This window comes from Anastrepha ludens, chromosome 4 (assembly GCF_028408465.1).
Source record: "Anastrepha ludens isolate Willacy chromosome 4, idAnaLude1.1, whole genome shotgun sequence".
NCBI lineage: Eukaryota > Metazoa > Arthropoda > Insecta > Diptera > Tephritidae > Anastrepha > Anastrepha ludens.
The window spans coordinates 124,285,016-124,308,000 of record NC_071500.1 but is presented as its reverse complement, the minus strand read 5'-3'; the positions used below and the strand labels follow the sequence as shown (position 1 = coordinate 124,308,000).

At 36.3% G+C, this 22,985-nt stretch overlaps 1 long non-coding RNA gene across 1 annotated transcript; it reads right to left on the bottom strand.

Annotated features, from left to right (window-relative positions):
* Positions 1 to 310: 310 nt before the first annotated feature.
* Positions 311 to 22,755, bottom strand: LOC128862480 (uncharacterized). The gene is made up of 2 exons (XR_008454485.1): positions 22,657 to 22,755; positions 311 to 452 (listed from the first exon to the last, which is right to left on the bottom strand). It is a non-coding gene; the product is annotated as an uncharacterized LOC128862480 (long non-coding RNA).
* Positions 22,756 to 22,985: the final 230 nt, after the last annotated feature.

Sequence of the window (22,985 nt, the reverse complement as noted above, 5' to 3'; positions counted from 1 at the left end):
AAAATTGTAATGCAATTTTTTTGGAGATTTTAAGGTTTTTTTTAATATTTTTCAAAAACCACGTCGTACTGAAAAAATTCCAAAATCGGCTTATTTCTTCCACTGCTGCAGTGGCCCAATCACTTAAGGCACCTCCGCATATACTTCCGTTTACTGTGTGCGAATGGGCAGAAATGCGAATTCATGGCTTAATCGATTGATATCATTTTTTCGACAATTTAGCATACAATTTTGCTTTTGAATAACGTTTTTCCTAATTAAAAACACTGGTTTTGAGTGATGGAAATCTTTATTTTGACCTTGATGCTCACCATTGCTTGTCCGTTTGCACGTAGTCCTTTGAAAAAATTATAAATGTTTTGATTAATTTTGCGCCACAAAAATCATGCTTTGCCTCCGGTTAAGATTTTCGGCTAGTCCGCTTAGTAGTCAATGTGTTAAGGCAGTTATTTCTAAAAAATATAGAAATCGAGAGTTGAGCTTTGTAACGAGTTTGTAACGGAATAATTCATATAAGCAAATATCTGAAAACTAAACTGAGGTAATTTTTAGTATAAATTTTTTTTTTAAAAAGCGTGTTAAACGATAAATTTCGACTATTTTTTTTATCAAATATGTATACCTTAGTTAAAACATTCTATAACTTTTATAATTGTCACCCCAACACTTCATGCACAGGGCCATACTTTATTACCTAAATTATCATATAGTCGGGGTCTCGATTAAATATTTAATCTTAAATTCCTACCATCCTGTTTGGTACATAAATATTAAATAGCCGTAAAACTTCCTAAAGCTGGCTCATGTTTGAAATAAAATTTTACATAAACAAAACCGTACAGCTTCTAAAAACCTTAAAATGCTATTCAACCATAAAAAATCTATCAATTGAATACAGAATAACTTGATTTAGATTTTAACATAATGAAAGTGAAGACACAGCCAATTATCATACAAGAGATATTAGCATATTTAATTTTGCTCTAAGAATATCCATGCTTCTCATATTCGAGTAGTCAGCGGGTCATATATGTATATGTGTGTATGTATGTATGTACATAAGTTGCTTGAAAATCGAGTAGTCTCTATGAGCTGATGAGCTTCTAATGAATTTAGAACCATGACACACACACGAATCACCTCGAGAAACTAATGGGACGATAACTTACTACTGGGCCTGTGCGCTAAGTTTACGGTAGTAGCAGAAGCATAAAATATGACATGAAACTTGCAGTAAAATGTGAATTTCTTTTTTTAATTTAAATTTGAAATTATTTTGTTTTATTTTATTTTATTTATTTATTAAATTAATGTAAAACTAAAATAATGTTTTTTTTTCAAAGAAAACGAGCATTACGGCTCAAAATTTAAAATTCATTTAAAAGCTTTAATTTGTATTAAAGAATTTTTCAGACCTTTCTGAAGAAATGAAACTTCCAGCCAATTTTTAAAATATTTTTTATGCAGCCCAATTAAAAAAAAATATTACATAAAAAAATATCCATTAATTTCATTGTAATGCAAACAAGAACTAAACCATACAGAAAATTTACGCCGTAGCTTAAATACAGGATCCGGCACTCGAAGTGTAACCAACTCCAGATCGCTCACGCAACTGATGTACGGAGGAAAATGGAGGAGCCGGTAAATGTAATGAGCCGGGTACAAGAGAAACCTTGGGGCATCTTCTACGCTACGGTCCGGGTCTCTCGAAAACTAAACTATTTTACCTGGGTGCTCACAGCTTTGAAAGGCTAGGATCTATCTCTGAACTGAAGCTCGAGCGACTCCTAAAATTGGCGAACAGTACGCGCATCTTGAGTGATGCATTTTGTCACTAAATAGGACTCTGATCTTGTATCGCTAAAATGGTATCTGCGTGGCTTTGGCCAGCCAGTATAACCTAAACCTTCAAGTATCCCCTTTTTGAGATCAGATTTGATAGGGATGTCCTATTATATTGTATTTTCTTGTATTTGTCTTCAAAACCACCCAAAAATTTTCGATGTAAATAAAAAATAAATACCTACATCCATTTTTATGGTTTAAATACCGTCTTTCAGTAATTTTTGGTTTTTGTAAAATTTGACGTTAAATTATTGATTTTGGGGCATTATTATCAGCCCAAAAAACGCATTCATGGGACGCTTTCAGTTGAAAATAAGGGAGTTGCTCCTAGAGAGTTTCGCCGTCCTATCTGATAAATTTTAATCAATCACTATTTTCTCCGGAAAGTAGAAGGCCAACAAATCACTCAATTGCTCAAAAACATCCATCGAGAATAGCGATCGAGTGCAGACAAGCTCTAAATCAGCTAACTGGCATTTAACCCACACACTTCGTATGGGTGCTAGTCAGCATGGTAGTCAACTGTTGCGTAGATGATTAGTTGGCGAAGTATAAAATCTCTTCTTACGCATTTTTTCTTCTTGGAACTTTAGGATTAATATTTGTAAAGCCTCACTGCCTAGTATTAGTACCTTTCATAATTCTGGTGTATACTTAACTGTGTGTTAACTTTGACTTAGAGCTAACTTCCTGAAACAGGTCGGTACAACCCACTTTTGTAATAGCACAACAAGTCTGATTAAAAAAAAAAAAAAAGATCAGACCACCTCATTCACATACAATGTTCTATACTACGTCAAATTACCAGAATCATCACCGATCGATTTCAGTTTAGTGCGTAGCCTGCAATAGACCTGCTGAGAATGACTTTTACCGTGGCGATGCTCTGCTCAGAGGAGAGTAAGACTCTACTTGCATCAGCACTTTGTTAGTCGAACAGTCCTGAAGTATTGAGGTTGCTAAATTTACAAATTGATTATATTTTTAGCCATCCGTTGGGTACCCGGGTGTGGCCAGACTCGCTTTTTCCACTTTGGACGCGAATTTAACAATTTCTTTTATAGCTAACGACTTGAGTTTCCAGGTAGCTTTCTAAAATTTGATTTGCAATCGATTTATAGATATAAGCTTTTAAAAAGTATCCTCGAACAGGACAAAAAAACAGAATCGGACAAAAAAAACAGAACCGAAGGTTTTAAAAAAGGTGTCCAACGGAGGGCTAGTGATATTGGAAAGAATTTCAACAACAATATTACAATGGGTACTCATTAAAGATAATATGCCTTCATTCAGGGTAAGGAGGGGATCAGCCAAATATACCTGACCTAACCTAACAAAAGCTTGTGAATAATTCTCCAACGAATTTTCGTACAATGTTATTGAAAATGGGATGATTCTACATTCACTTGTAAATAGAGTTCATAGTGCATTCATAAATTTCATGAGGTGGGCATTTTTCATGGTTGAATTGGTAAAGTTATAACAGGTGGCGCAAAATTAATCATGCAATTTTGTTATTGAATAACTTTTTTGCTAAATAAATAAAAAGATTTTGAGTGATGGAGAGATTTATTATGACATTTACGCACTCCACTGCTTGTCTTATCAAAATATGATTAGCGTACTACGCCGCGCTTGCAAAAATTATAAATCTTCCGATAGAGAGGTTAATTTTGCGCCACCTTGTATTTAAGTGAACTTTTCATAACGGCAAAATACTTAAAGATGTTCCGAAACTTTATTTTTCCGAGTGAGACTAAAAGATACATTAAATGCAGAGCTACTTATAATTACGAACCGTAGAAAATGTCAGTCCACTGGTTCTTATTCGCATTGACGCTACACATGCATGTATAATCAGCCATAAATTTACTGAACACCTATACAGACAAATTAAGCACAATTTCTTCTACATTAACCGTTTCATGCTTAATTGCTTATTTCCATAAAAACCTACTAACTTACTAACCAGTTCCACTCTTTTGTATATTTTTATAAATCTAATTTTTCCGGTCTTCAAATCCTCTTTTAATTTATTTCACCATGTTCAAATAATGCATATCTACATACGCGTATGTATGTATGTGTAAATGTGCGCGCTCATACATAGATCTATGTCATGCTTTTCTACGTTTGTGTAATCTCCCAAATGACAGACAAAACCAGTCCCACCAGCCACCAGCCACTAGCCACCGGTTGTGGCTACAGCGCACGAGTGTTGCCGCATAGCAGCTAAAGCTGACGTTGGGCTCAAATGAAATCGAATTCAAAATTTTATTTTGGTTAAATAAAAAGTGAAAATTTAAACAAAATGGCCAGCATTAGCATACTGAACCATTGAAACGGTGTGCGCTCGCTGGTCCATTGTAGATACTACAAGTAATATCTAGAGGGCGATGGCGGCGGGCCAATACGAGATTCCAGTTGTACCACCACCACCACCACCAGTGCATGTCTGAATACCAAATTAAAGCCGATTTACGGCATGGCGGCGAAGCATAAGCGGACGGCGTAGGGCAATTATTGGATGTACTACGACTGCTTGCTGCAGACGTCGGCGCCTTGAAGACATCAACCACCAGCCAGCCCGACCGCACGCTTGCACTACTGCTCGCTGGCGCAGGGGACTGCTCTTTCTTCGCTCGGCTGTAATTTCAATTTAGCTACAATGTGATGCTATTTCTGCTGCTTGCCGCAACATGCAACATTAGGAGTAAATTTATTTTAAGTACACTTATTTTGTATTCAGTCAACGACAAAAAATCGTAGTTGCTAATTTGTAATTCAAAATTATTTTTATCATTTTTTTCTCTTTTTTCTCTTATTTCTTGTTTTTTGGTCACACCAATAATCGAATACCGCGTTTTTCTACAATATATGTAGAGTCAACAGCGGCATATTTAACGGCATCATTTAGATTGTTTGTCTTTATTTTATGCATTTTAAACTTTATACTTATATATGTACATATTATATGTACATATACACATACACGCATACACGCATACATAAATGCTTACTTATCTCTTCCCCGGTTATTGTACAACATACCAGAGATTACTGGCTGCTTTAAGTAGTTAACTGTTTTTGGCTTAATGCCCGGTTACCAAGTGGATGTTGGAATTAATTTTAATATGATTGAAGAGTACAAATTTAGCTGCGCCCAATGTTCAACAGCACGACGCCAGTTTCGGCGCATTTGCATATCGACCAATTTAGAAAACAAGTAACGAAGTTTGCTAATTGGTAACCAAAACGGATTTCGTAGTGTGGTCAGCTCAAATGCCAAAATTTTAAATACAGATTAACAATAAAAATGCTTGCATTAGTAAATTTTATATGCCTCTAAAACTAATTTGGAATAACTACTTCATGAAATAGAATTATCGGCACCACAAAGGCGTTAAACTATTACAAAAGAATTATTGGTCGGAAATGTTATCAGTTTTTATTTCTATTACACTGGTGCTTAATTAAGTTGCCTGCACTAAAAAGCAAAAAAATTTTGCAAATATTTTTAAACGCATATCTGCTGGTGGAACATCATTCGAGACATGTCATGGGTTTAAATGATATTCTTCCAAACAAAAGGATGTGTTCTGCCCCTAACCATATGAAGTCATAAGGGGTTAAGAGTAGTCAGAGGCCCGAAAAAATAATGAATTGAAACTTTTTTGTTTGCTAGTCAGTTGCTTTATTTCACAAAAATAAAAACATAATTCATGTTTCGACTTGACTTCAGCAAAACTTCAAAAAAAAAATTAATAACTGTTAAAGTTATCGCTACTTATGTATGTGGAGCCCGTTTCTTCAGAAGTCCCTTGCGGTGATCATCACAAGTCCTTGGTTTCTTCTAAAATCAATCGGGCAAGAGAAATTAGTTTTATTAATAGATAATCCTGTGCCTAATCGAAGTTTTTTTTCCGAAACCGACAATTGATTGTTTGAAATCAACGAAATTTGTGAAAAAAGAAATCATTCGACCAGGCACGAGTTTTTTATGTTTTTCAAAAGCAGTATAAGTTTTATTGAAATCTACAAAACGGCTGTAATCACCAGTTCAAAAAACATAGTTTGGAGAAAAACGCATTTTGATAAAAGTATTTGTCGGGTTCACTTAAAATTTTCTCACAATGTTTTTAAGATATAGTATATTATACTTTAAATACTATCTCGAACTGCCTTCCACCCTTAAACGTGGTTGCCTACATTGCACGCTAGAGAAAAAACATCGTCGCTGAAATCAGTGATGAGAATAATATAAATTCACCGTTTCCTCAACGTGCTCAAGAACCTTCCAGTGTCCTTCGACTTATTTTAAAGATTTCAAGCAGACATCTTACCCTACAAGCCCGTAAGCTGGTTCATCAAGAGGAGCAGAAGTGACTAGAGGTGGAGCTAGCATGGGTCCGGGGTTCTCACAGTCAAACATTAGGGCATAGTTTTGGATAAAAAAAAGTTCAAAAAAAATAAAAATCCCATAGGTCATCATAAAGTAAAGTATCAGAGCTAACCAGGCTGCGCTTGTAATAGAAATCAGCTAGAAGTTAGATTTTAAGTACGATAATTAGTTACTCAATAGTTTTGCTTTGCATCCCAATCACATTTTTATAAAGATGAAACTTATACAAGGCGCGAAATCAGAAACCAGAATCCAGAAGCCAGTGAGCTAAGTGTACTCACCAAACACATGTGCAAATCCGTGAGCAACGTTTTCAAAAAAACAAAAAAACTCTTTATGCTCTGCCAAATATGCATCGTGGTCGAATAATTATCATAGTTTTCGTTGAAATTATGAAAATTCAAAGCACTTAGTTTTTATTCAGTTGGTTAGTTTAACGTCTTAAACATGTTACGTTTGCATTTGAATTGACGTCAAATTATGAATATTTATGTTTTCTTCTGCTTTCTTACGCGCGGAAACTTATTTCAAAATGTTTGTTTGACATCACAGAAATGTATAAACATGCAAATGACACTTAGTTCTGCCAAAAAAAATGCAACAATGGCGTAACCAAATATAGTAGATACACATGAACATATGTATATATGTATGCATGAAAAGACCAATTACAGGTATGTAGTCTCCGTTTGGCAATAAGAATAAAATTACATAAATAATAGTCTCGTGTTGCCATACTACATACAAGAAAAACCATGTAAAGCAAAGCTTTGTACAAAATTTGTAAGAATTCGGCATATATTCATCAAATTTCAAACTTTTTACTCAGAATTTTCAAAAAAGTTTCGGGTATGCAGTTTTATATATCATTGAATTTTGGTGTAATAAAGTGCAAATTTCAGGTAGGTCAAAAATCACGTTGATTTTTTAGAAGCAAAGACACGATTTGATGTTTACGTGCAGAAGACCAGAAATTCTAGAAGAACCCGCTGCTCTCATTATCACACATTGAAAGAAGGCTTGCTTGAGCTAAGGCAAATTCAGAACAGAATTGGACAAATGTAATATTCACGGGTGAATCTTCCTTTTGGGCGAATAGTTGCATGTGTCGGACGTGGTGTTCTGCTGCTATTCGACAACTTCATCGAACTGTTAACCATCCAATTAAGATTCATGTTTCGGGCTGCTTCTCCGAAAAATAATTTGAACGTTCATTTGTATTTACCGTCAAATGTACCAAAAAGAGGTTGTCTGTAAAGTCGGTTTACTGACGATAGTTTATCGTGACAACGTCATAAGAAGATACTATGGAATGGTTGCATTTGTCAAAAGAAAATTTTAATTTTATTTGTTTGATAGATATTTTGTATGGATATAGAGAAGGAGGTAAATGGAATCGCAATGGAATAGGTCAAGTTACATTTACACAAACGTGAAAAATGACGAAACATTTATCAAACACAATATCAAATAAAAGATATGTTCATTATGCATCAGACGTTAATAAGTCAACAACACCAAGAGGCAACATCATTGATTTGCCTTTTTCAAGACACATTACACTCGAAACACCCACTTTCATTTCCTACTTTTCCTATCATTGTCCTAATCTCAACAGAGAAATGGTTCATTACCATGCACACAGGAAGAAGGCATATGCAAATACAAATATGTGAGTTTATATATGTACATATGCGCATATAAAGAGTGATTTTTTAAGAGCTATATGGTTAAATTATAGACCAAACTGAAGATGTTTGATAGAGAAACAAAACACGAAACGTGCGTCAGCTATTTAAACCAACTGTTTAAAAAGATAATAGCTAAAAAATCACCCGTTATATGCTCACTCAAGTAGGAGAGAGCCAGATGTCGAACGTTGCCGAATGCGGGGGCTGATTGTGCTCTTTGTCGTTCGTTCCGCGCTTTCGCTAGCAGTTCAAGCTAGGTAACGACGCATGAGCAAGATAACAATGATTGCGCAAGATAACAACACACTTTTTCGTGCTTGCAGCCGGCTAAATCGAATTATAAGACGTTATCACGTCAAAAGCATCACTGCCATCAGCTGTAAAGATACTTGAAAGAACTAGCGAATTAGCCAAGCTTTTACAAAAGGGCAAAGATCCCACGTATGGAAGCCGAAGGTGTATAGAGTGGATACAGCAAAATGGAATTGATATGACGGATTGGCCTTTACAGTCACCTGATGCCAACCCTGTTGAAAATGCTTGAGCAAGAGTCAAGCAAAAACTCAAAGGAAAACAAATACAGATGCTCAAATAGTTATCAAGGTAAATTCAATTGATTTGGAGTCGATTACTCCCCAACGGACGCAGAAATTAAAGAAGCGCAGCTCCTCCAGCACTTTTAAATTTTTCTTTTTTAAAATTCATTTACAATCTAAAGAATACCTTTTCACTGTTTTTAGCTTAAAAAATGTCTAAAAAGTCCCTATAAAGTCAGAGAAGTGATGAGCGTAGAACGAAAGATGAGTAAGAACGAAAACTTTAATCGTGTTTTTCTCGGAAAACGTTTTTTTTGCGCGCTGTCGAATATAACTCAAAAAGTAATCAAGATATCAACTTAAAATTTTACAGAGATACTCCTTCACATATTGGCCTTTGCATGCCCCTCACATTTTTTATTAATAATCACTAAAAATATTGTTTTGATCAATTTGTTTAAAAACGTGTAATTTTTTTCGATTTTACATAAAATTTTCATTTTTTTGTTTTTTTTTCGTTAAAAATAGGTATGTACAAAGTGGAATAATTTATTTCAGTGAAAACTTTTTATCTGGTTGATTTCAGTTGATTACAAGAGGCTGTACATTCCACGGCACAAATGAAATGATCTACGTTGGGGCAGCAGTAGCGCCGCCATTTTTTTTATTTTTTTTTTTATTTCAACAATATTTTTGTATATTCATTTAAGCATGAATATTAATATGTAATTTATTTCAAGATAATAAATACTCTCAGTTTATCGCAAACAATGATTGAGAAAATCGTTGCATTGAGGAGCTGCTCCCTTAACACAAAGTATGGCTCAAATATGTGCAGCCAAATTGAATAAATATTATAATCCCATAAAATGCAGTTTGTTAAAATCGAATTGATGAAATAGTTTCAAGGTTATGGCGGCCACGTTTACAAAAGACAGACATCGTCAGAATAAAAGGGATGTTATGGCCGTTTCTTTCACTATTGAAGTATTAGGTGCGCAATTTTTTGATGAAAATACAACTTTATTCTGAAAAAATGGTTACAAGTGAATCATTGAAAGTATTGCCGATCGCTGGCTACTACTTTTTCCCATATTTCTGGTAGATCTCGTATACCGTCGCGGTAAAACTGTTCATCTTTAGAGGCTATCCGCGGATCAAGCCATTTTTTGATGTCTTCATATGAATGGAACTGCTGGTCAGCTAGACCATGTGCCATCGATCGGAACAAGTGATAATCGGACGGCGCAATATCTGGACAATATGGAGGTGGGGTGGTATTTCCCCTTTCAGTGTTTCCAGGTAGGTTTTAACGGGTTTGGCAACGTGAGGCCGAGCATTGTCATACTGTAGAATCACTTTTTCATGCCTCTCCGTGTATTGAGGCAGCTTCTCGCGCAGTGCTCGGCTCAATCGCATCAATTGAAGTCGATACCGATCTCTATTGATGGTTTTGCTTGGTTTCAGTTCATAATAAATAACACCAACTTGGTCCCACCAAATACGTAGCATAACCTTCGCAGCGTGAATATTCGGCCGAGACGACGACGTAGAAGCACGACCGGGCAGTCCCCATGACTTTCTTTCCTTTGGATTGCTGTTATGAATCCATGTTCCATCACCCGTCACGGTGCGATGAAGAAACCCCTTCCTTTTTTGCCACTGGAGCAGTTTGAATCCAAGCCCCCTGTTTCTGAATCATTCCCAAAGCATGCAATTGCGTGGAAATGGATTGGCGGATCCTCATTGAGCAATGTCTCCAATTCAGCGTCTTCGAAAGTTTTTGGTTTTCCTTCACGCGGACGGTCGTCAACATTAAAATCACCGTCTTTGAAGCCACGGAACCAATCTCGGCACGTTGTTTCACTTAAAGCAGCATCTCCTTAAGCTTTTTGTAACTCTCAATGCGCTTCAGGCGCCGTTTTATTCGAATGAAAGAGGAAACACTTCCCGCAAATGACGATTATTCGGCACAAAATCAGACATTTCCACAAAACCCAAAGTAAATGATATCAAAACATAATCACTAATGTGTCGAAACAGTTTGTTTACCATATGTCTAAGCTTGGTTTATGACGCTTAGGTTATGTTAGAATCGACTAGCGCACCTAATAAATGGGTGCAATATTTACACTAGGCATTGTTTTCTCAGCGTTCTGAACCAGGCTAGATCTGGAGCATAGAAATTGCTTTCCCCGAAACGCACCTAATTGCAGAATAAACCGTATGAAAGTTTATCTGCAGCTGTTTAGTATTTTACAGAACCTAAATGAGATTCTGATGAGATGAGCAAACTTCACATTGACAGTCCGACAAAGGTAAATAATGTCTGCACTTAGGGACTGGATTGAGTTATTCCTAGGGACGAAGGGAAAAATTGTAATATTTTAATGCTAAATTTAACTATGAAATGCATGGCTTTCCTCTATTTTCTGTTTCTTTTCATGCGGATTCGCGAATTAAGGTTACCAAGAGCCAGGTGGTGATCTCTTCACTGGACTCATTTGATGATGTAAATGTTGCGGTGATAAGAGTCTTAAGTTCCGTATTGTGTGCCCTAAGGCCCAGCTGAAGAGCCTATAAGGTGCTTTAGGAAAAACAGAAAATGATGCAATGAATTTTACCTATTCAAATGAAATGTAATAATTAGTATTTCATTTTCCTGCATATAAAACATTTACATGTACATCTTCCCATTGCAGTTATGTTTGTATGTAGCCTCAGCAAGCATTCACATTCTAAAGTGCGATTACTTGCCTGTCTACATATGCATACTTATTCATATATAAAAACTAGGTATGTATGTGCCATATACCACGAAAACATCCGCTTGCAGACTTCAAAATTTGGTGTAAACAGCATTTCGTGCGTATCGCTTCTTTGAACTTTTGGGGGACTTTTTTCTTTGGTGTCGCTTTGATTGAAAAATAAATATACATATATATACATGCATACATATGTACATATATACATATATACAATATATAAATGCAAAAATGACATAAAGGTTCGTTGAGCAACTGAAGATGTGAAGATGTCGTAATTAATTACGGTCTTTGGATTTTTCTAACAAACGAGCCAGGCCACTTGTTATGGCTGTTGTAGGCCTTGATTTTTTATTAGCAGCTTATACATTTTAAATTGGGTACAAAATTAATTTTATGATTACTGAGTTTGAATTCGCTACCATCGATAGTTGGTGGTTTTCTTCATACATAAATACTCTTATAAATACTAAGATTCAATAAACATTCACGTATATCTATTAAAAAAAGTATGTAATGTAGAAAATTCCAAATCTTAATTGATTTGTAAATGTATTACTATGTATTACAATAACCATATCGAGAAACACGCAATTTAAATGTCTAAGTCCCAGTATTCTCGCGTCAAGATTCTTTTTGTACAAGTGAATGAAATCTATTTTGAGCACCCCAAGCACCACTTTGTACGCCTAGGAAAGAAATAGTTACGACTCCTTAAAATTTCCAAATTTTGGGAATGAAAATAAAAGTTTTCGAATTAAAATCTTAAACGGTATTCATACAAGGTGGCGCAAAATTAATCACCTGATTGGAAGATTTATATTTTATTTTTTTGCGAATGACGTCGCGCGTCATTCATATTTGAAACTTGTAAACTCGACAGCTCCAGTATGCAAACAGACAAGCCACGGAGCGCGTAAATATCAAAATAAAGATTTCCATTTGTCAAAATTATTTATTTTTTTTATTTAATAAAAAACTTTCAGAAGAATTGGATGATTAATTTTGCGCCATATAAGTTGGCTGGTTGGATGGTGTTTTTAAGATGTGCAAAATGGAGAAGCTGCAATCAAGAAGAATTTGAGGGACCAGTGCTTCACCATCTGCGTGAGTGCCTAAGTCTGGGTGCTCTAAGATATACAGACTGTGTCAGAAAAAGGGGAACGCGATTATTCATGAAGTATAAAAAGTATATATTTAAAATTTTTTAACATGAAAGTATGTACAAATCTACGAGTCGCTATTACTCAATACGCTGTGTAGTCTCCATCGTTGTCGAGTATAGCCTGGCATCTTCTTTATTCCTTAAACCAGCTTTTCTGAGTAGCTCGTCGACAAACAAGACTAGATTTTGCGAACTTGACGCACGAGTTGCTTTAAATCATGGACTGACCTTCCAGCGAGATGCGTTTTCATAGTTCCCCACACATTTTCAATGGGGTTGGCGTCTGTGGACTGGGGAGGCCAGCCCAATACTGTGACACCATTTTCTTGTTTTGTTGTTTCTCAATGTGTTTTTCTGAGAGCAGCAGTTTTGATGATACAGGACGGTAGAATATGTTCGCCTCCTCAGTCGTCGTTCGATGGTGTTGATACTCACATATAATATATTCCCTCTTCAGCAAGAACTGATCGTGCTTGGCGTTGTCACAAGCGGGACCCTTCTTAAAAAGTTGGACGATCACTTTATCCTGCTTTTTTTGTCGTCACTTGCTTCAAGCCGCGCTCGGTAAAATCATCAACATTTTTGTACACCTTATACTGCTGATTCTACATCACAACAAACTTTTCGATTTTTTAATTACTTTTCCAGATAATTTCGGTCCTTTCGAATGCATGCATAAAAATACCGCCTCAAAAAGCTTCGCGTACTCATTTTTGTTTGGTTGCGTTTACGGGAAAATTTCGAACGACACTAACCTGAGTTAGCACTGGCGTCGTAGCCTTTGAGTGGGACTATGATGCAGCAAAAAGCAGAACGAAATATAACTTGAAGTTACAAGAGAAAAAAACAGTTTTTTTTCCTTTGACACAGACTGTAGAATGCTGGGAGAATTCCCATTGGTTAACTTAGAAGAAATTGCAGAAAAGAAAATAGACGATATAGGCAAATTCATAGTCAAATCAAGATGGTTCTTCTAATGAAAAGCAGTGGGTGAAAAAGGAGTGTTTCGAATGGCATCTTTTGTGCTAATTGGGTCTGGGCGGTGTCACTCAGGCAATACCTCCTCTACCACCATTATGCTACATTTTTACAAAAACTAAAAATAAAAGTTTCTTAAAAACAAAGATGGGCTAGATTTTGCCCGTCAATGGGTTCTGCACAATAGTCTTGCTGCGATAGCTGGTCTGAATATATATGGCTTCAAAACACGAATTCGTCCTCTCTATAGCCTAGGCGCTAAGCATTAAAATAATCATTTATATCCGAAAATAAAAAAGGTTCCAGAAAAACAATTTGCCCTGACTATGCTGGTTCCTGCCTACATTGAAGGCATTTCTTCCATTGCAAAAAAAAATAAACTATTATCGGAGGTCTGATAAATTTATTAGGCTTAAAAACGATATACCGAAAGAAGAAATATGTTTTCGTACCGTTTACCATATATATATTTTTTGACCTCCCCTCGCACTACCGGTATGTCACACACAAACACATTCACCTATGCTGGCCGCCAATAGGGCTTACTATATGGTGCCTATAGTATTCAATACAGATATATCACGCAGATTCATAGCAAGCCAAATCAAATGGAAGCGAATGTAGGTATGTTGAACAATTACTTCGATGAACAATAAGCAACTATTAAAAAAAAACTATAAATACAACAACAGCCATCAGATAACACAACATCACGCTGATTCGCTGCTGCTCAGCATGAAGGTGCAGCCCTTTTCATAATAGAAACATTTTGAAGAGGAGTGCTAAAAAATGATGTTTAATTATTTAATTTTTAATACATATTTAATTGAAAAAATTTGATCTGAGCATCAATGACAAAGCCATATACAGGGTATTTCAAGCTCGAGTTTCTTATTTAGCAGTGTTTTGGTTGGTGTTACAGTTCTTTTGAGTAGGCAAACTTGAATTTTCGTATTAAGTAATTCATCCAATTAAGTAAGTGATCTAGAATTTTCTAAAATGAAAACAATTGAGTTTGAGAAAAGTAAAAAAATAATTAAAATCCGCATCACAAAAAATCATCTTCTCCGACGATGCTCATTTTCACTTGCTCCAAAACAAACAAACAAAATGGCCAAATTTGGATATTGAAAAATCTATGGCAATTGGTGTGATTTAAGAATGACCTCAAAAACCCAAAATCAAAAAGAGAGAGAGATTGAATTTTTTCTACATCCAAAAAATTGAGACACCTATTTCTTTTTTTATCTTTTTTTAAGAAAATTCCGTTTATTTATTTATTATTTTATTTTTGGCCTAAAAAAGGTTTAATAACAAAATAATAATAAATAATTACAGCATAAAATGTGTCTCAGAGGTAAGGTTCAAAATTCTGGCATACCTACAACGCAAAGTGCGAAATTATTATACATGCGAGATCGCAAACTCGTCTGTCAACCCCCAGAGGGTTGTCGTTGCTTAGACATCCCATCCGGAGGGGCACAAGGATCAATTCTCGGTCCCGACTGCTGGAACATTAGTTATGACGAGATATTTCTTATAGAAATGCCCTACTAGGTACTATCTTTCTAATCGGATACGCTGACGATATTGCCACAGTCATCACAAAACAAAACCTTGAAGAAGCTCCAAGTCATGATACGGGCACAAATGTGGCTAGATTCACGTGGTCTCGAATTAGCCACAGAGAAAACGGAGGTAATACTTCTAACCAAGAAGCACATCCAGTTAGAAATTCGCATGCGAACTTGCTCAATTACGCTAACCACAAAAAAGGTTCTAAAGTACCTAGGCATACGGCTGGCCCACGCAGCAGAGAAAGCGCGAAGATGACTTCCCTATTTAGTAGACTGAAGGCAAACACAGGGAGACCAACCCAAAGCAAACGGGATATAATGATGGCAACCACGCTCTCTGTACTCTTATATAGCACTGAACCGTGAGCACACGCACTAAGGGAAAGTGATAAGCGATCCAATACAATAGATTTACTAGCATTTGGAAGGAAAAATTGTGGACATGTGGACAAAAGTGCAGCGCATGAAATAAAGGGCGAAACGATAAGACCGCTGGAGAAACGAAACACAAGGCAAGAACGTCGAACGCTGGAGATTACAGTCGGTCATATAACCACTGAAAATGTAATCGACAAGATGATAAGCAGTAAGAAAACATGGAAGATCATCAGGATGAAAAAGTGGAACCTAGAAAGCGGTTCCAAGGAGGGCGACGGGTAATTTTTTAGTCTCCGAACATACCAATGCTGCAACGGCAGCTTTGGTGATGCATTAGGCGTTTTAAACCTCCTCATCCGCAAAAAAAAATAGAAATAGTAATAAATAATAAATAAAAAATAATAAATAAATAATTTATTGCTGATATTTGCCAACCTTTTTTCTCTTACCTAGAAAGTTGTTGTTTTTTCATCAAGAAATTTTAAAAATTTCAAAAAATAATTTTTCATTCAAAATATGCATTTGATATGGGTTTAAAAAAGAAGCGCGCACTTGCACCACCCTGTACATGCAAATATACGAACTGATCATCTAATCGATTAAGTCTAATCGCACGATTCACGCTTGATAGATGTTGTATTTTCTTTGTGTCTGCAGGCATTACTTTGCTTAATTATTTGTGGGAGTGACAGGCACTGCTGAAAACCAATACTATTGCCAAATCCGCCGCTCATTAAGAAGCAACCAAACCTATCGCAACAGACATCCAAAGACGTATAGTAAGAATCAGTAAAAAAAAAACAAAAAAATAAAAAAAATAAAAAATATAATAAAAAAAATAAAAATAAAAATTAGTAAAAATAAAACCGTTTTGAGCTTTTTCGTCAATCACGGATGAAAAAAATTTCGCCAACACAACAGCTGCTATTAAAGTTGTTTTTGGCTGCCAAATCTAAAGTTAGCAGTTCCAATCTCTGTCGCTGCTGATGTTGGTGTTGGTGTTGAAGGCTTAGCGGCGCTGCATTTTTGAACATTTGACATTACTGGTGGATTGATGGGTTGATGGATTACCAGCTAAAAACTACACAAAAACAACACACGAGCATGGCATTGCGTGTGCTTGTTATTGCTGCACTTTTTCGAACATAATTACTCACAAACACACGCAAGCATATGTACGTATGAGCAAGTATATGGCACACACCCAGTTGTGATTTTGCACATCTCAGTGTCATCAGCAGCTGCCACACTCATATGCACATACACATTTAATCATATTGAAATATATTATATATATGTATGTGTATACAGATTGCAAAGGCAACATTCCATCATCAAATCTTTCGACTTCCACTTGGCCACAACCTGCTTCGCTCAGCCTTATTTACCGTCATCAGCGTCTTGTCGTCGCACACTTGTTTGGTTTGGTTTGCATTCGATCAGATTTACGCATTCGCCATCACCTCAACTCCGGCATCTCCAATTTTTGCTACAACAACAGCACAACGCGTACATAGCACAGCAGTTACAAGTTACAAGTTTCGATTTCGATTTCGTTCGATCGCTTCGCTATGCTCATATGCAGACATAAATTAACCTCACCTAACTTTGTTGATGTTCACGCCGTGACGAAGCCAGTGGCTGGCATCACAGCCGACTTATGCAATTTGACTTTGGTTATGCATTTTTGGTCGACTTTTTTTCAGTATACAACTTCAGCCATGGCAATTGTTGTTGCTTTGCATATTTACACTCCGTTGTTTTGCTGTTTTGCTGGCAATTCGCGTTTCCTCCATTATCAACTCTCGTTTTCGAAGTTTCATTGGATTTACGTTTAGCAAATGTATAATACATACATACATATATACACGCACACAAATTTTCTGCACATCTCGGTGGTACCACATCACAACGTTTCACACCCAGGCATAACAACATATGTATGGATCTCTGTATGTATGTATATGCATATGTATGTAAATCACATATCGTAGCGTCGCTGCCATCACGAAATGCAACAATATCCGGCATTCTCTGGTCACCACGGTTATCCGCTCACGCGCAGCTAACTACAAATGTCTTCGCACTCAAAATTCATCTTCAAGTTTATTTCGATTTTGTGTTATTTTACTTCTTTTTACAATTTCTTTGATCACTTCGATTTTTTCGCCTTTGATTGCGTTTTCGCAATACTCACTGCATCATTTCTTTACTTCAATTTCATGTGGCTTTTTTCTCTCTTACTAAAAACCCATTTATAAAACTCGATATTTTTTTTATTTTACTGTTGTTTTTGTCTGCGCCTTTGCACATTTTTCGAGTTGTGTTTATTTCTCGTTGTGGTTGCGAAATTTAATTAAATTGTGTAACCGAAATGAGGACAGGAGCAACGAGCACACTGCTCCGAATACCACAGATATACTGGGTTTTCCAGAAAAATAATAATAAATAAGAGCAACTATTTGGTAATTTTTTCAATGCATCATTTCTTGGCTAACCTGTTTTTACTGCGATTATGATGACTGCAGTATATCTCGCATTGGGAACGAAAGAAGTTCTACAAATTATGTGTAAGGTGAAAGAAAAGCACTGTGATTGAATGCCGTTTAATTACGGCCAGAATGAAAATATCTCCCCGCCTTAGGTAGAGATACGTAGATCGCAAAAAGCCCATTCAAAATGCGCTAACAAGTAGTTAAATTCGATTAAGATTTAAAAACTTACTGTTGGGCCTAAAGTTGCTCATAAGCGATTCAGTCATAAAACAATAACAAAAACAAAAAAGCATTACAACATAACAAATCTAGAAGTTATGATTGGAATAGAAAAGCCGCCATATAATCCTGAAAGTGCACCAAGAGTATACCATTTCTGTATAGTCCAGCATATTCCAGCTTTGTTCTGAATTCCAAAATTTAGTCCTATAAGTCTTTATATAATATAACAAGAAAAAAGTGTTAGAAGTCGATGCCTGAGAGAAATTTTATCCATTATTAGCTACATTCTCTTTCGTGCGAGCCGCAGAACTTAATCGCTGAGGTACAATTTTTTTATAAGAGCGTACAATTGCTGGCGTATGCCGATGATATTGACATCGAATGGGTCTGGTGGTGAACGAGCACAAAACCAAGTTCCTTCTATCATCAAACAAACAGTCGGTGCACTCGTGGACACTTTACTCATCATACCTTATCAAAACCCAGTCCTCCTATTTAATCTCAATCTTCTTCGCGCTATATCATAACATTCGAGAAGAAGGTGCGCTTGGGTTCACGTAGATTGGTCGCCGAAACGACAAGAGTCAGTGAGCCATATCTCAATCCTGTGCAGAGGCCTACGCAATCCTCATTGACCTGTGAGAATGTCGGTGAGCATTATCTGTTTATCCTTAGGGAGGGTTATGAGTTGTCTAAAGCTCCTTTTGATTACACACTACAGTAAGGATCTCGCCTGATTTGTGCTAGCTAACATCTCTTAGCGTTAGCTCTTCACTTTCATGCTTCTACTCGGTGTATTGCCCAATAGCAAGGAAGGGCTCGTATCTTATTCGTAACGAGGCCACAAGCCTGTCTATACAATGCATCCGCTACTTCGTTCGCAGTTATACACCTGTGTCGTGAGACCTATATGAGTCAGTCAGATAAATTTTGTTGTAATTGGTGAAGCGAGAATCTGGAGAAATTGAGGAGAATCATTACAAGGTGGCTCAAAATTAATCATCCTATTAGAAGATTTATAATTTCTGCCAATGGCATCGTACGTCAGCCATATTTGACACTTGTGTGAAATGAAGACTTCCATCACTCAAAATGTTTTTTTTTCTTTCAAAATTTTTGCCTTTTATTTAGTAAGAAAGTTATTCAAAAACAAAACTGGATGATTTATTTTTCGTCTCCTTGTACTCATTTTTCCCTATTTGTAACATAAAGTCGCCAGGACGGCTAACATATATTGAAAGCTTTGTCCATTTCCATGATATTTTTGAAGTGTTTAGGTGTTTAAGGAAGTCGCAAATCTCATATACCTCCAATTCTGAGTTTCTTTGCCTATACTAATATAGCAGAAGCGATCTTATATCGATATCGTGGTATTTCTTTGTTTGCCTACTAAGTTGTGGTTGACTTTACTTGGTCCTCTTTAGCGACTTGCGTTTATCCACCTATTTGACTGAGTCGCAATCGGAGACGACCACAAGTCGTATTCAGCTAGGGAAGAGAGGCTATACCTACTCACATTGGAGCTCTAACAAGGACGACTATCAGAGAGGTTAGGCGTGGTTTTCCAAGAATGCTGTAGGAGAAGTAAGAACCATGAACTATATCCGACTTAAATCAGGCGGTGCATGTTAACCTAAAGCAGCTGCAAAGACTATTCCGAGACACTGGATTGTTCGGCAAACGGAGCAAGAAAGTCGCACTGCGGCATCTTTTGCGTTAGTGCTTCGAATCGACTTGATCACACGTACCTATTACATGGCCTTGGATCGGCAAAGTGTGTTGTCGCTGCCGTGCTATCAAAATAGCCTCAATAGTGGGAGCATTACCCGCTGGTGCGATTACTTTTGGTATCAATTCGTCAGCACGCCTAGGAATCGTGAGATTATCGCTGCTGTTCATTCTTCCACTCTTATTTACTTGATGCATTTCGGTATAATTATTGAGCACTTGCATGCTGGGCGTGCCGCTTATATACCATAGCTTACGTAAAAATCGGAAATAAAAGAGTATACGAATGTGGCGAAATGGCTTTAAGAAATATTTAATTTAAATAATATCCCTCCTGTTTCTTTAGATGGGCATGTATCTGTAGTATAGGGAAAGTATTAAATTTGAATTTAACTATTCATTGAATTTTGAACCAACCATGTAAAATCAGAGCTGATGCTTTCCATTTCAATTCAACCGGGCTATTCGGGTCATGTTCTTTGATTTCGATGTAACTCAAATATGTTGCTCTCTGGTCAAAATAATGAGATACGTATTTTTTTGTTCGCCCGAAAAAGTTTTTTTTCAAGAGTTATCGGCAATTTTGTTTTTCGGCTCAAACTCGATTTTTTTTAATTATATAAGAAAAAAAATTTTTTAAATGCCCATAACTTAGTCAAAAATGAACCGATTTTAATAATTCTGGGGTCAAAATGATCGTCATTACTTACACAAGCGATTTCATGTAGAAACAGTTGCAAAAAAGTAGTTTAAAATTTTTTATTTAGCAAAAAAGAAAAAAAATTGAAATTTTTTCGAAATTCAATATTTCAAAAAGCGTATTTTTGTTTTTTTTATAACTTTTTCCAAATCAAGAGGACACCTCAAACTTCAATTAAGCTGAATGCCCAGTAGCTAAAATGAGTTGTTTTTGAGTAATGAATTTTTGAGTAAAAAACCTGTTTCGCACTTTTTGTGTTTTGCAAAATAAAAAATTTTCAACTACTTTTTTGCAACTGTTTCTACATGAAATCGCTCATGTAAGTAATGACGATCATTTTGACCCCAGAATTATTAAAATCGGTTCATTTTTGACTAAGTTATGGGAATTTAAAAAAAAATGTTTCTTATATAATTAAAAAAAATCGAGTTTGAGCCGAAAAACAAAATTGCCGATAACTCTTGAAAAAATTTTTTTTCGGGTGAACAAAAAAATACGTGTCTCATTATTTTGACCAGAGAGCAACATATTTGAGTTACATCGAAATCAAAGAACATGACCCAAATAGCCCGGTTGAATTGAAATGGAAAGCATCAGCTGCGATGGCCGGTGAAATTCCACTTACTTACATATGAAAAAAAATATTATACAATAATAAAGAAATATGCCTAAAAAACGTAGCCATAATAAAATGCGCAAGTTCGCTAAGCTACTCCTAATCAACTTTTGAAAGAAAATTGAAATAAAAAAACCAGTTTTGGGCGCATAAAACTTACAATGATACCCCCGGTGGCTGACGGTAGGCGGATGGCGGCTATAGCAGAAGTAGCAAGTTGGATGCATGACCAAGTGCACGCAGTTCGAAAAGTAAAAAAATAAAAAATTCGAAAATTAAAAAAGTAAAATGAATTAAGTTTAAATGTTATATTTAACGACTGCAGCCACTATTTTCCCGAAATATATGTATGCCCATCCATCCAAATATACGCCTTGCGACGAGTTGCGTACTCGCCCGAAAGATTTAATATGTAATGCATAAAAATGTATAGGGTTTCCAATAAGGACGGGCCGAAATAGTGCAAGAAGCAGTGTGAAATCCCATATAAATCCCATATACGAGTAAGCCAATACGGCCGCCGTAGCCGAATGAGTTAGTGTGTGACTACTATTCGGGAGTGCGTTGTTGACAATGGCAAACCTCAGAGAGTATTTCTGCTTTGAAAAATCTCAGCATCTGCCTTCCGGATTCGGCTTGAAACTGCAGATTCCTCATTTGTGTAACTACATTAAGAAGCACGCCACAAAAAGGACAAGAAGCTTGACCAAACACCGAAAACAAAAAGCTGTACGCGCCAATTATATATTTATACACATATATACAGTCTGTGTCAGAAGAAAAGAACCGTTTTTTTCTCTAGTAACTTCAAGATATAATTCGTTCTGCTTTTTGCTAGTGTTTGCTTAGTGTCGTTTGAAACTTTCCCGTAAACGCAACCAAACAAAAATGAGTGAGAAATACACGAATAGTTTTGAGGCGGTATTTTTATCCCACATCAAAATCACTGCTCTCAGAAAAACACATTGAGGAACAACAAAATAAGAAAATGGTGTCACAGTTTTGGATTGGCCTTCCCAGTCCCCAGACGCCAACCCCATTGAAAATGTGTGGGGAACTATGAAAACGCATCTTGCCGGAAGGCCAGTCCATGATTTAAAACAACTTGTGTGCCAAATTCGCAAAATCTAGTCTTGTTTGTCGACGAGCTACGCAGAAAAGCTATGTCAAAGCATGAAGAAGATGCCAGGCTATACTCGACAACGATGGAGACTACACAGCGTATTGAGTAATAGCGACTCGTAGTTTTGTACTTACTTTCATGTAAAAAAAAAATAAATATATATATTTTATACTTCATGAATAATCGCGGTTCCTTTTTTCTGACACAGACTGTATATGAAACAAAACAGCGGTCAAGTATCTGCTGGTGTGACTATCCGGCTGAAATTCAGAAATAGTATGGAACGGAGCTCTGAAAAACGCTACAAGAAAATGTTTAGCTGGGTCGATTCGACAGCTCATGTCACCTTTGGGAGGGGTAACTAACTGTGCCATTAAACATTTTAGAACAAAATTGTATCATCTGTGTGCGCTGCTCATACGTGTAACTTACCTTGTTTCCTTTGACGTCAGCCACTGAATAACAAATACCGTCAATATGTCGTTGCAGCCTACCAACACCGACCTGCCCCTATTAGAAACCCCTATACCTACTCACATTATAAACATTACTTATGCAACAAAACAGGAAAGTAAAGCTTCTTATACAGAAATTTCAGCTCTCTTATTTGGAGTCATTTCATGTTGAAGGGTTATACTTGTATACTACAAGCTCTAACGGTATTTTAAATTTGCATGCTGCTTTTATGATTACTTTATTTATGACTTTTAAACGACTTTCTTTGTTCTCTATGTGCAACTGAATTATGGTAAATAATCAAA